This window comes from Ixodes scapularis, unplaced genomic scaffold (assembly GCF_016920785.2).
Source record: "Ixodes scapularis isolate PalLabHiFi unplaced genomic scaffold, ASM1692078v2 PGA_scaffold4__175_contigs__length_147842914, whole genome shotgun sequence".
NCBI classification, from domain to species: Eukaryota; Metazoa; Arthropoda; class Arachnida; order Ixodida; family Ixodidae; genus Ixodes; species Ixodes scapularis.
The window spans coordinates 58,367,669-58,380,712 of NW_024609879.1; the positions used below are offsets into that span (position 1 = coordinate 58,367,669).

A 13,044-nucleotide genomic window follows, 5' to 3' on the forward strand; every position below is an offset into this window, starting at 1 on the left:
GCTAGTGAAAATGACTAAAGCATTGTATTCTGCTGCCAATTGTTTGTCTGAAATCAGATTGCGGTTCTTACGTTGTGACCATCTGGCCCATGCTCCTCTTAGTTCATACTTCTTGATACTACCTGAGCATTACTGTGGGAGAGCATTTTTCAGAACTAGGCATTTGCATGAGTTGTAGTTTACTATAACCTATAATCAGTTACAGTATTAATTAACTGCGAGATGCTAATTACAACTCGTCATTGTCAACCAACTATTTGGGATGTTCTTGGGGCTATTTCCAAGTTCTATGAATTGTACAACCCGTTACCACTGTCATTTTCAGTTCTTATTGTTTCCTTACTTCTAATCCTAGCTTTCCCTGTCTCTGCCAACGTACCCGGCTCTGGATGTGCAATTTTTAGAAGGGGCTATCTTTAGGTTATTTTAAATTAATCTTGCTATCCTTGCATACTCACAAGCAGAGACCATGGCGAGACAGTAAGAAGCAGGCAATTGTTTTGTACGGCAGTCACATATAGCTTCCACCCACCCCTACGTCTTAGCGATGGAGAAATTTAGTCTTATCCTTCAGGGGTGGGGCATATTTTGGGATATTATGGTAGTGTTTTTGGCAGATTGATACTTTTGGACCATGTACGGGCAAAAGAAACTAGCTGTCTGAGCGCCAGCAAAATATTCATTTCATGTAAGCAATCTTGGGTAAGTTACTTTTAAAAAGTAATTTGTTACAGTTACTCGCCGCAAAAAGTAGCAAAGTTACCGTTACAGTTACGACAACGAAAGAGTAACTCGTTACAGTTAGTTACTTTTCAATTACTTACTTATAACAAAAAAAATTAGAAAAACTAGGAAACGCTATTCTTGCCCCGTTTTATTACATGAAAGGCGGAAAATACACGCGTTTTACTTAATATTGTAACTTAGCAGCAGTTGATTCTCGAATTTAGTGTCTGAAGAAATGAGTGCTGTGTTCAAAGAGTCTCTTGGAATATTTCACTTCGTCGCTGTCAAGCCTGCAACAAACCCTACTCAAAGTGCAGAATGTTTTGCCTCCATTATGAACACAATGCCGGAGAGCAGAAAACAACCCTAGAAAGTTCAGTATAAATAGTGCCTGAAGATAGGTGTAAGTGTTCAGTCACAAAGCACAAGCGCGTTCGTTAAGGCAACTAGATTACTTTTTTATCAAAGCTATATGTAGCTATATTCGGGTCGTAATTCGCGAAAAAGAATGTATTCCCAAGTTTGTGCAAGGCCAACTTGATACTTGAAATCCAAGAATACATAATTTTGAAAGTACAAGGAATGGCTACATTGTGCTCGTTTAATAATACCTTATTCATCAAGAAACGAGAACGGTAACGACACAAGTAAGGTCATTACTTAAAAAAGTGTAATAGAACTATAACTAGAAGTTATGTTTTAAAAAGGTAGCTCGTTACACCTAGGAGTTACCAAAAAAAAGTATTGAAGTTATAGTAATCCGTTGCATGTAACATATTACTACCCAAGACTGCTTGTAAGGCAGAGCACATCAAAATATTACGAAATGGAGAAAACCAGCCCTTAGTGTTAAGTCCTTACCATCAAACTTTTTTTGTTCATTTCCCACCCATAGAAATGCATTGTGAAAGGACCTAAGCACGCAAGCGATCTCGTTACTCCGCCGTGTTCTTCCACTTCAAAAGTTGAATGGATGTGCTCACGAAGCTAGCATTTGAAGTCAGCAAAGGCGGTGCCATTTCCTCAGGTGTCGTCCGGTAAAGTAAAAGGCGATTTGGGGGCGCAGCAGCCGTGGGGTGTCAGTGAAAGTGAGGCTCTAGAACAGGCCGTGCAAGACACACTAATTTTTAGTGTACTCTTAGGTTCGAGCTTGTGTCCGGTGACATCGGAACCGCCAAGGGTTCGCAGTAAAGCTACTGTATCAAGGGAAGACTGAAACAGGACGCCGGCAGCTGAGGCACTGGCAACCGATGCGAATGCTTCCAGCTGAGGCAACCATCGTCTGCTATAAACGTCTCCTCTGTTTTATTAGATGGCGTTCAGAGAAATGGCTTCCATTAAGTCAGGCTTCAAGCACTGGGCTTTCGCCTGCGTTCATTCATGAGAGAAGGACTCAGTTGTGCGGAAGGATATGTTGATGTTGTGAGATCACATGCATCGTCAGGCTCTTTTGCAACATGTCTTTCGATGGGCAGAACGTGACCAAAAAGAGTTTGAAATTAAGACCAGATGCTGAGGGCTGATTTTCTCCAGCGCCTTACACGAAGAATGAGTTTTTACATTTGAGTTTGGGCATTTTTTTAAAATTCAGAACATGGTCCTAACGTATTATATGTGCTGTGTTTTTAATCTCAATGCACGGTGTGCTACTGGACTCAAGCCAAATTTGTGGGGAGGGCACGGGCCACTTGTTTTAGTAGATAATGCTTCTTAGAGGTGTTTTTTTTCTACGGCCCCATCATCTGTCTGATGTGAATCAAAAATTTGATTAAATTTGCACAAAGGTAATGTGTGCTGATCCTAATTTTGGATTTGTTATCTCTTCACAGGAAGCTTACGATACATCAACTTGACAGACGGAACTCCAAGGAGTTCTGCAGGCGTCCTCAGGGACATGGATATCGTTCTAAGTCTGGGTGGTACCACACCCATCAACGGTTACTTCGGCCCGTTACCAGCTGCGAACCTGCCACACTTCAGCCTCATGTGGGGGTTTACTGTTGAGTACATGCACACTGTCCTCCTGGGGGTTGTGAAGCAAGTCACTGAACTTCAGATGTCTTCTACCAACTCTGATGAACGGTACTATGTCGTTAAAGGCCATTGCAAAGTTACTCATACTTCTAAGTGATTCAGATGAAACACTAAAAATTTTCTTCCACCTTTTTTTATGACACATACACGATTTGCAATTTCTCCAAGCGCCCCGGCCTGCGCGCGAGGAATTGTGGGAGATACTGTCCCTCGCCTGGCGGCTCTGCCTTGAGATCGCATTGCCTTGTCGCTTGTCGCCTCTTAATCCTCTGTTTTTTACTCTATTACCTATTTTTATCTATTATAGCGTATTTTTTTATCGTTTCTAAGTGTTTCAGTTCTCTTCGGCGCGTGATATTTCTCGAATATATATAGTATTTGTGTCTTTATTTTGCCCTTTTCGACGGGAGTATCGACGGACAACACGCCCCTTCGCGCGTCGTTCCCCGGGTGAGTACTACCGTTGCTACAGATTCCTATCGGGCTGTTAGCTGTTCATTTTTGGTTCATCTGACCCGCGTGCAGCCGAGAGGAGCCGTTTATGAACACCCGCGCACATGTCATAGGGGTAGGCAGAGCTCTGAATCAACAATCGGAACGTGAGAGCCGAGTGCGCTGTGATTTGGCCGCCCGCGCTCGCTCCGTTGACTCGCACTGAGCGTGTGCCTTGGAGTGCCGCTTACTTTACCAAGATACAGCACGCCGCTTGGTCACCGCGAACCCTTGGTCCGAATGTTTGCAAAGCTGAGGCATATGCAACGCTGCGGCGTTTCAAAACTGCGCTCTGCGGCACGATCCCTTCGCAAACGCCGACGGCTCAATGTCGCGGCTTGAATGCGTCTATGGCATGCCTTCGTAATCTATCTGCTAAGCTGTTGTCAGTTGCCAACACTTTTTCAACTGCAGAGATGTGTTGCGGCGAATTATTTTTTCGAATGCCTGCGAAGCCGTAACACCGCTCGTCATATCCAACCCTGCGTGCCTGACAAACTGCGCGCAGCGGCGTGAGCCCTTCTTAAGCGCCGGTGGCCCAACGTCCCGGCTTGTTTGCGCTTATGGTATATATACCTTTTTAATTCATCTGCTAAGCGGTTGTCTGTTGCAAACACCCTTTTTCAATTGCAGAAACCCAGGCAGCACAGGGTGTTGGGCCAATATTGGAAGAGCATTGGGAAAAAAAGGTCCAATGATGGTCCACTTTAGCCAATCTGCTTCCAATATTGGCTATACCGTTATATAGAATCTTCAGTGATGGCCCAGCTTCTCCAATGACCAACCAATATTGGAAGCACATTGGCAGAAAATGGGCAATCTTGGCCTGTCACTTCAATTCGCTTCCGAATGTTGGACAAACACTGGCAAACATGGACAATGTTGGCCTGACAGTTCCATTGGCTTGCGAATATTGGATGAACACTGGCATAAAATGGGCAATGTTGGCCTGTCATTCCATTGCCTTGCGAATATTGCATGAACACTGGTATAAAATGGGCCATCTTGGCCTGTAAGTGCAATTGGCTTGCGAATATTGGATGAATACTGGCGTAAACCGGACAATGTTGGCCTGTCAGTTCCATTCGCTTGCGAATATTGGATGAACACTGGTATAAAATGGGCAATCTTGGCCTGTCTGTTCCATTGGCTTGCGAATATTGGACAAATACTTCCATAAACCGGACAATGTTGGCCTTTGAGTACCGTTGGCTTGCTAACATTGGATGAATACTGGAATAAAATGGTCAACGTCGGTCTCTCCGTGCCGTTGGCATTCCAATATTTGATGGGGACTGGCATAAAATGGACTATGTTGGCTTGGCAAAGTTGGATAAACACAAGCTTATAATGGTTACTATTGTCCTGTTGGTACTATTGGCTCATTGTCATTTCAAGAACACGGTGGCATATAATGGTCAGTGTGTGTTACTCTGACAATACTATTGGCTTAATAGTGGAAGCATTTTGGAATAGGCTGGTTTAGGCGTGTTCGCCTCCTACACGGCGCCAAGGCACTGATGCCTCTTATACGGCGCCAAGGCTCCGAATGCCTCCTACACGGCGCCAAGGCACTGATAGCAGACGACAGCGTTGGTCTTGATTTAGAGTCCGGCCGGACTGTCTAGCCGGATGTTGGTCTTCATTTAGAGCCTAGAGCCTTTTTTCCGCATTTGATTTATCATTGTCTCTTTTTAATTTTGACATTAGGCTCCGAGCTGATTTCGGAGCTTCGTGTCTTTCAATCCCGTTTCGTCCTCTTGCTGTAGGGTTATCATGTCTAAGCAATCTCTACTGCCTTGGTTTTTGGAAACCCGGATAGCAAATACCAGCAGAAACGAACGAAAGAATGAGAGAGAGAGAAGTATGCAGGGGAGGGGTCGCGCCGACGGCCTGGAAACGGCTTTCCGTCCCATTTTCCCCACGCCGTCACTAATCTCTCCATATCTCTCCTTTGTGAGTAAAGGACTCGGCGACCTTGAGGGAGGAGGACACTGCGCATTCCTAAGCTGACAGTGCCGGGGACGCTACGCGCCGGCCGGACCTAGGGTGCCTTCATGTGCGCAAAGCGCACATGAAGGCTCCCTAGCCGGACATGCCATCACCTGCACCGCTCTCTGCGCGTGGTTATGGGAAAGAGCGTGATCACGTGATAAAAAATAGACCTGCGATTAGTTCACCGAGCTTCTTAGCTTCCTCTGCACTCTCAGCTTAGGGGTGATGGAGTCCAAACAGCGAAACACACGCACACACGCGCACCCACGCACACAGAAAGTGGGATCGCGTGCATCAAGGCCACACGATAAGGTAGCGACTGGAAGACGGTGGGGACGGTCTCCTCAATTTCCAACACGCGCATCCGCGAACTGCAAGTTGGCAGATATGGTTCGCAATTTATGCATGCTTTTTTTTTTTTTTTTTGTCGCAGAAATCGCTCTTTTCTCTAAGGCACAAGAACAATAAGATAATCATGCGGATATCAGGACACTGTGGTGTTCGTTTCTAAGTTATCTGAGTGCATTTGATTGCTTAGCAGACTGTTTTTATCGGGCGAGGAGGCTCGGCATCTCCGTCATGGTTCCAGAGTTTCGATCACCAGCGGCGCATTTCGTCTTAGTGACAAGTGCGATCTTCAACATGCGGATTGCCAGGACCATGGATATTCTTTCGAAAGCGCCTGCACATCGGTGATCTTCCTTCGTTGTGGGCATACATGTGACCACTAGCTTTGACGGACCGAAGACACGACGGACCGCTCTCTCTTCCATGTGAGTGACAAAGAGAGGTCCTCCTGACAATGGGGAATCATAGGTATTCTTGCTACGCAATGTACATACGTTTTGTCACTATCCGATGAGTTTGAACCGTGTCGAACTCTGTGCAAGGAATCTCTGACGAGTTCAGCGTGTAATTCACAGCGATCGGCCCGAAAGGCCCTGTACAGCGCTATTTGTAAGTGCTTTTTATTCTAATAGACCGTGAGAGATGTTCTGACTGGTTATTTCTGTGTTCGAAGTCATTTTTATTTCATTTTTCTTGTTAAAATGTGGCTGTCGTCATGGCGGTAGATGTGTACTGTAGTAAAAAGACCTCCCGGTAGGTCCAAAGCCGAATACCACAGAGCGTTGAGTAGTCCTAATTCACCAAAGTTCGGCTTGTTGGGTGCGAGTGGAGTGTCGGTAATGTCACCGGCGCTCTGCGATTGTAATTTCCAGTAATTGTCTTTACACGATAAGCTATTTTATGTGCGTGATTTATTTTAAGTTCTTGATTGATTCAAGCATCCAGTTCTTCTCAAGCTGTCAGGTTCTTGCGTATAACGGGGTAATTATTGAACACTTAATTTAGTAGTGCGTTTGACACTGGTGAGCTAAAGAGGGTGCCAGCGGTTGGATTTATAAATTGTAAATATTATGGAGGCAATATGTGACATTTATAACTACACATTTCCATGTCGCAAAAACCGTAAATCTTAAACAAACGTTTTTTTTTTCTTTTTTTTTTAAATCAACGTAGAAATATTGGTGTGAACTTAAATAGCGAGATTTTAATTCCTAAGACTTCTTAAAGCTAGATGAAAGGTTAAGGGACGCCATGACATTACAAGAGTAGAGCTAAGCAATTTATGAAATAACACTCGTACTATTTGATTAATTTTTTTTTAAATCACTATGAATATTTTAATCTAGATCGATCGAGCTCTGAGTAAGGACAAGTCGAACGAACAAAACAATAGTAAGCGCCTGGGCCGTCTTGCTAGAAACAGCGTCTCAGCTGGGACGGGGGAAAAGAAAGCACTGTCAAAGCCAGCGTCCAAGCTGAACGGTATTCAAGCCTCGACTCAAGACGCTTGCGCGTCCCAGCCTTTACAGTGCTTTCTTTCACCCAGTCTCAGCTGAGACATTGATTCCAGCAAGTCGGCCCCGGTGTCTTACCTGCGTATCTGTTTATTTTAGAAGGCAGTGCTCAGTTTTTTTTATACAAAATAACGAAAAATAATTCGCTGGAAAAGAAAGTTTATAATATGGAAAAGTAAACATAAAAAAGTCGGTAGGCCTTTCGAGATTTTATACTTAGGAGCAACTGAACCGATTAATCGAATAGTTAATTAAATGGTCATTAATAATGAAGCTAAGTTTTATTTTGATATTCATTATTAACAAGCCTAAGAGAAAACTGAGAGCCTGTGGAACTCTTCACCTGAATCCGAACCCCCGCTTCTGTCTCGTTCAGATTCCTGTGGCCAGGCCCCTGTGTGGAATCCCTTTGCCCAGCCCTTCGCCCAGCCTTCTGCCCTGTCCACTACCGAGCCCGCCGCCGACCCTGCTGCCGAGTCTGCCTGGCCCCCTTGATTGCAAAATGTTTTAAATCTTTTTATTCGGTTTTAATAAAAATATGAACTGTCAAACGTTATGAACAATTCATTTGCATGCTTTAATGATTTCTAAAGTGTCCAAATGCGATAAAATATCTGCATTTATTACATTTTAGTAACAGAAAGAAAACAGTGCTTGAGAAAAAAGGGCAAGATAGAATTGCTTGGTTCTTTGCACTGTTTTTTATGACGCTGGTTAGACCACTGCTGAAAAATGGCATCCAATAATGGCATAGACAATGGATGCAAAAAATAGCCACTGTATAAAACTGGATGCCAATATTGGAATAACCAATATTTAAGCCAATGTTGGAAGAGCCAGTGTGTAGGGCGCTGGGTGCCAATGCTGGTTCAGCCAACGGTGAAACCTCTGTGCCAATATTGGATAAAAAAGCGCAAACCACGTTGGTCCAACGTGGGCTAGAACGTTAGCAAACCAGTGGTCCAACACTGGCACCAATGTTGGGCCACCATTGGATCGGGTGGCGTTTTCGAAAATGCCAATGTCAGACCATTATTGGAGCCATTTTTTGCCAATATTGGGCCAACGGGGAACCAACAATGATGTGCTGCCTTTGAATGTGCTGTCACCCAGGCAGTTATCTTGAAACTCGTAGTTCTTTCGATAATTTTATTTTTCTAGTCAAGATGTCAGCGTAAGGTATTTTATTTCATTAGGTCACCTTCAGCAGCAACATGCCCGGTGGTACAGTTTGCTGTGTACCAGGCTGTGCAAACAATACAGCCAGCGCACAGCATATTTTCCTGGCACCGCTTTCTAAAAGACAGCGTCCTGCGAAGCGTTTGGGTGAAGACAACTGCGTGCTGTTTCCTGTCAGGTGCCGCAGCGTTGGATATGCCGAACGGTGATACGGCTTCGCAGACATTTAGAAAAAGGATTCGCGGGAACACATCTCTGCACTTGAAAAAGGGCGTTGGCAACTGACAACAGCTTAGCAGATTGATTACGAAGGCATGCCATAGGCGCATTTAAGCCGCGACGTTGAGCCATAGGCGTTCGCGAAGGGATCGCGCCGCAGCGTTGCATATGCCTCAGCTTCACAAACATTCGGACAAATGGTTCACGACTACAAAGCGGCGTGCTGTATCTTGGTCAAGTAAGCGGAACTCGAAGGCATACGCTGCAGTGCGACTCAACGAAGCGAGCGCGCGGCCAAATCACAGTGCACTGGGCTCTCGCGTTGCGATTGTTGTTTCAAAACTCCGCCGACCCCCATGAAATGTGCGCGAATGTTCATAAACGGCTCCTCTCGTCTGCACGCATATCAAATGAACCAAAATGAAGAGCTGAGAGCGCGATAGGAATCGGTAGCAACGGTAGTACTCACCCGGGGAACGACGCGCGGAACGGCGTGTTGTCCGTCGGCACTCCCGTCGAAAAAGGCAAAATAAAGGAAGAAATACTACACATATACAAATAATATCGCGCGCAGAAAAGAAGAGAACACTTAGGAGCAATCAAAACTACACTACAATAGATAAAAATAGGTAATAGAGTCCAAAACAGAGGATTAAGAGGAGACAAGCGACAAGGCAATGCGATCTCAAGGCAGACTGGCCAGACAAGGGACAGTTTCTCCCACAATTCCTCGCGCGGTGGCCGGGGCGCTTGGGAAAATCGCAAATCGTCTATTGGCTGACACTGTTGGTAGAATCAAGTTCGGACTATTTGTGGAAAGATCATTTTGTCGACTGGCGACTGGTAGAAGGAAAATTTTGCCAAGGCAATTTTCACTAGACCAGTGTATTGAACGGCAAATTTGTTGATGTATCACAAAAATTATTTCTTGTTGAAAAAATGGAAATTGAAAGTGGAGAAAAATATTATATATTATTTCATAGTTTCGGACTAGGACAGAAATCTCATCGCAATGCAACGACATGCAGGCTTGAAGTCGTGGAAATCCACAAACGATTGCTTGTCAACAAGCAGTTTCTGGGGGGTAAATCGGACTCACTGCACTCTTCTTTCACAATACTGAGGTAGTCCTATGCGTACTGAACCCGTCATCTAATTCAAACCAGCTGGACCTTGTTCGCATGGTACTTCTTACGTAAGTTACCGTCCAAGCATTTGTAATACATCCTTTCCCGCTAAACCGGGTTTATTTACAATATTTACAGATGAGGGGTTATACAAACCTGGCCATTGCTCATGGCGAGGGTAGAATCAATCTGAAGGCTTATGCGGTGCGTGCATGCTTTTTTAAACCTCTTATTCGTCTTTGTTGACTGGCGATACATTTCGCCTTCCACTTCTAGGTTAATTTCCAGCACAAAGTATCTGGTATGTGCTGGCTGCTTAGTCTGGTGACCACATCGTGTAGTTCTTGACCCGGAATTCGCCTGTAGGTCTGCATTGTTGTCAAAAGCGGCTGTCTTCAGGCTGGGCTACCTGTGTATTATTGCCCAGGATGGCTCTCTATTCGAATTGGGTTATATCTGTATTGTCGCCCAGGGTGGCTCTGTCTTCGGTGTTTGGGTAAAATAAGAACGGAGACATTCTCTTTTCCGTCTCGAGAGCTATGCTTGATAGCCGCGGCGTATATGATCAACGTGTCGACGCTGAAGTTTCCCATCCTGTGTTTTTGTTCGAAAAAAGTGAATTCTTAGCGGTTTCACGATTACTGCAGGAAGCCATGCTGGACTTCCACTGGAATTTTTCACGTGGATGGTTTGACCTTCCGAATGATCTGTCTGTCGGAACCTCTCAATCTTCGTTTGTCGGCGAGACTTGATTAATGAGACCGAGAGGCGTGGCCATTCGTCGGCCAAACATTGCTTCTGCGGGTGTTTTTTTCGAGGAAAATGCAACTGTCGTGTGTTGTCTGAACAAGAACCTGGCGATTCTGCACTGAATTGTCTCTTCCTTGAGCTGAAGGAGGGCCTTTTTCATTTCGCCCACCATTCGCTCCGCTTGTGCGTTTTTTGCTGGATGCGATGGGGAACTGCTATAGTGTTTGATTCTGTTTCTTGTTAAAGACTCGTATATTTTGCTCAACGCAAAATTTGGCGCGTTGTCAGCAAAAAGGATTCTCGGTACGTCAAAAGTTGCAAAGGTGGAGCGTAGAGTGTAAATGATGCGTGTAATCGTCTTAGAGTGCAATGGCCTCACCTCCAACCACTTATAGTAGGCATCGACGTGAATGAAGTGCGATACCCCGTTGATCGGCCCGGCGAAGTAAATGTGGAAGGTCTCCCAGGGTCGTTTATTTACAATACCTATGGATAAGGTTAGATAGAAACCTAGCCATTGCTAATGGCGTCGGTAGAATCAATCTGAAGGCTTGTGCGGTGCATGCCTGCTCTTTTTTAAACCACCTCTTCGTCTTTGTTGACTGGCGATACATATCAGTCTGTGGGTTGGTTATAACCGTGCTTCCAAGAGGAGAACAAATCTGCGGCAGCGTTAATTCTCGTCGAACGTTTTGGTGAGAAAAAAAAATAAAATGCTTGAGTTTTACATAGAGTATATGTACTTTATAAATGCATATAGACCAACAGACATGGTCAAACAAGCATCTGATTAAGCCAAACATGATGCACTAAAAGTGGCATCCTTTTGATTTGAATTGTAGAATCTGATGTAATTTGCTACACCAAATGTAATAATTTAGTGCATTATAGTAGTACAATCTGGAACGATTGTATCATCACATAAAATCTCTTTATAATTTGCATGTAAACACCATATTACATTCTCGATCATCTATTTTGAGCCTTTGAATTAATAATATGTATGCAAATTTTATTTTATTTTCATTCCACCAGTTTCATTCTATAAGTACCACAACGTCCCTCGTTTATTTTCGCGGTGTTCCCCTTTCATGATGTCAAACCTACTTGTCCAACTTTATGTGCCGTTTGAGAATCTATAAAATTAATTTCAGCCGAGTTCTCTCTTCCACAAAAAATCTGGTAAGTTTTTAATCGGGAATTCATGCGAAGTTAACAAAAAAATAGCTAGTAGTATAAAAATGGGTGGAAATTGTCTCAAAGGCTTTAGTGCCCCCATTTGCAAAAGTTTCAATGCCCCAAGCAGCATGCTATGTTTGTTGTTAATTGCGGTGCATGTGCTGGCATCTTACAAGCAATGTTTGAAAGCAGTAATCTAAAACAACTGTCATTTGGCATGTGCATTCACTGTCACCTTATTTTAGTTACTTCGAATCCTTTCCAAAGACAAGGGGAGCTTGATTGTTGTCTCACTACCAGCATTCTTTGAAATGGTCAAGTGAAGCGCAGCAGCTTTGCAGAACTGTTGTCTCCATGTTTGGTCGACTGTCAGTGCAATAAAGGTCACCGTGATGTTTGTAATATTATTAAAGCATAAGAAGGAATTCCAGCAGAGAAAATTGTGAGCAACTCAATTGTGACCAAAACTAACGTGACAATTGACTTCTATATTTATAGAGACCATGCTGAGGAGCTTCGTCTCCTTAACTGGACCTCTGTACGGGGAAACTGCGATGACTTTCAACATGCACCAATTGCTGCACCTCCCTGAGGCAGCTCGCCAGATGGGGCCTCTAGGGGGGCATTCTGCCTTTGTCTTTGAGGGCGGAAATGGCCGCCTGGTCAAGTTGGTTAAAGGTGCCAGTGCTGTGCCTCAGCAAATTGTTGAGAGGGTGGTGATGGCCCAGCGGCTCGAACAAAGCTTGGCATCACCGGTCTTGTGTGACTCTGTGGAGACCTTGTGTCGCAGCATGCTGGGGTACCCGCAGATTCAGAACTGTTTGCACGCGAGCGGTGTGACTCTGCTTGGTTACTCTCGCAGGGCCTCTCTGAACCACGAAAAAAGGTCCTGCCTGACAGCTGGCTCTGGAAGCTCCTGCGACAGAGTTGTGGAATACTACCGTTTCGTCCACGACGGACAGATTTTCCATAGCAGGAGCTACTCCAGAGCGAGGAGGTCGGATTCCTCTGTGGCAGAGACGAAGGACTCTCATTATGTAGCAATAATGAGAGTGCTATGCCAGGGGGAGAGGTTGTTCTTCTGTGTAGGAAGATTGTGCTAAATCGCACTGGGACTTTTCCAGACCATATTCAGCCCTGTTTCGTTCCTCAGGCACTCCACTCAGTGCAGCTGAAGGCCCCTTGCCTTTTTATTCGCTTCAGATCTCCTGCAGACAGCTATGTTTTCAACCTTCCCAATTTAGTTGAGCGGGATTAGTGGTGCTGCTGTGAGTGGCCTTCCTGCACTTGTTTCTTGACCATCACTGCAACTTGACTGTTAAAGGGGTGGTGCAACAGTTTTAAGATTAAAAGTATTCCCATCATTATTTTACGTTTATCGTATCCTGGAGGATAGAGAAAACATCTTCCTTTGAAATGTCGTGATTCCGCTGCATAATCACAAAGCAAAAGTCGAGCTTTTTACCCCACCTGCAACCGAG

General features: G+C 44.6%; 1 pseudogene; it reads left to right on the forward strand.

The window, feature by feature from the left end:
• Positions 1-11,625: 11,625 nt before the first annotated feature.
• LOC115319237 lies at positions 11,626-12,821 on the forward strand (annotated as a pseudogene).
• Positions 12,822-13,044: the final 223 nt, after the last annotated feature.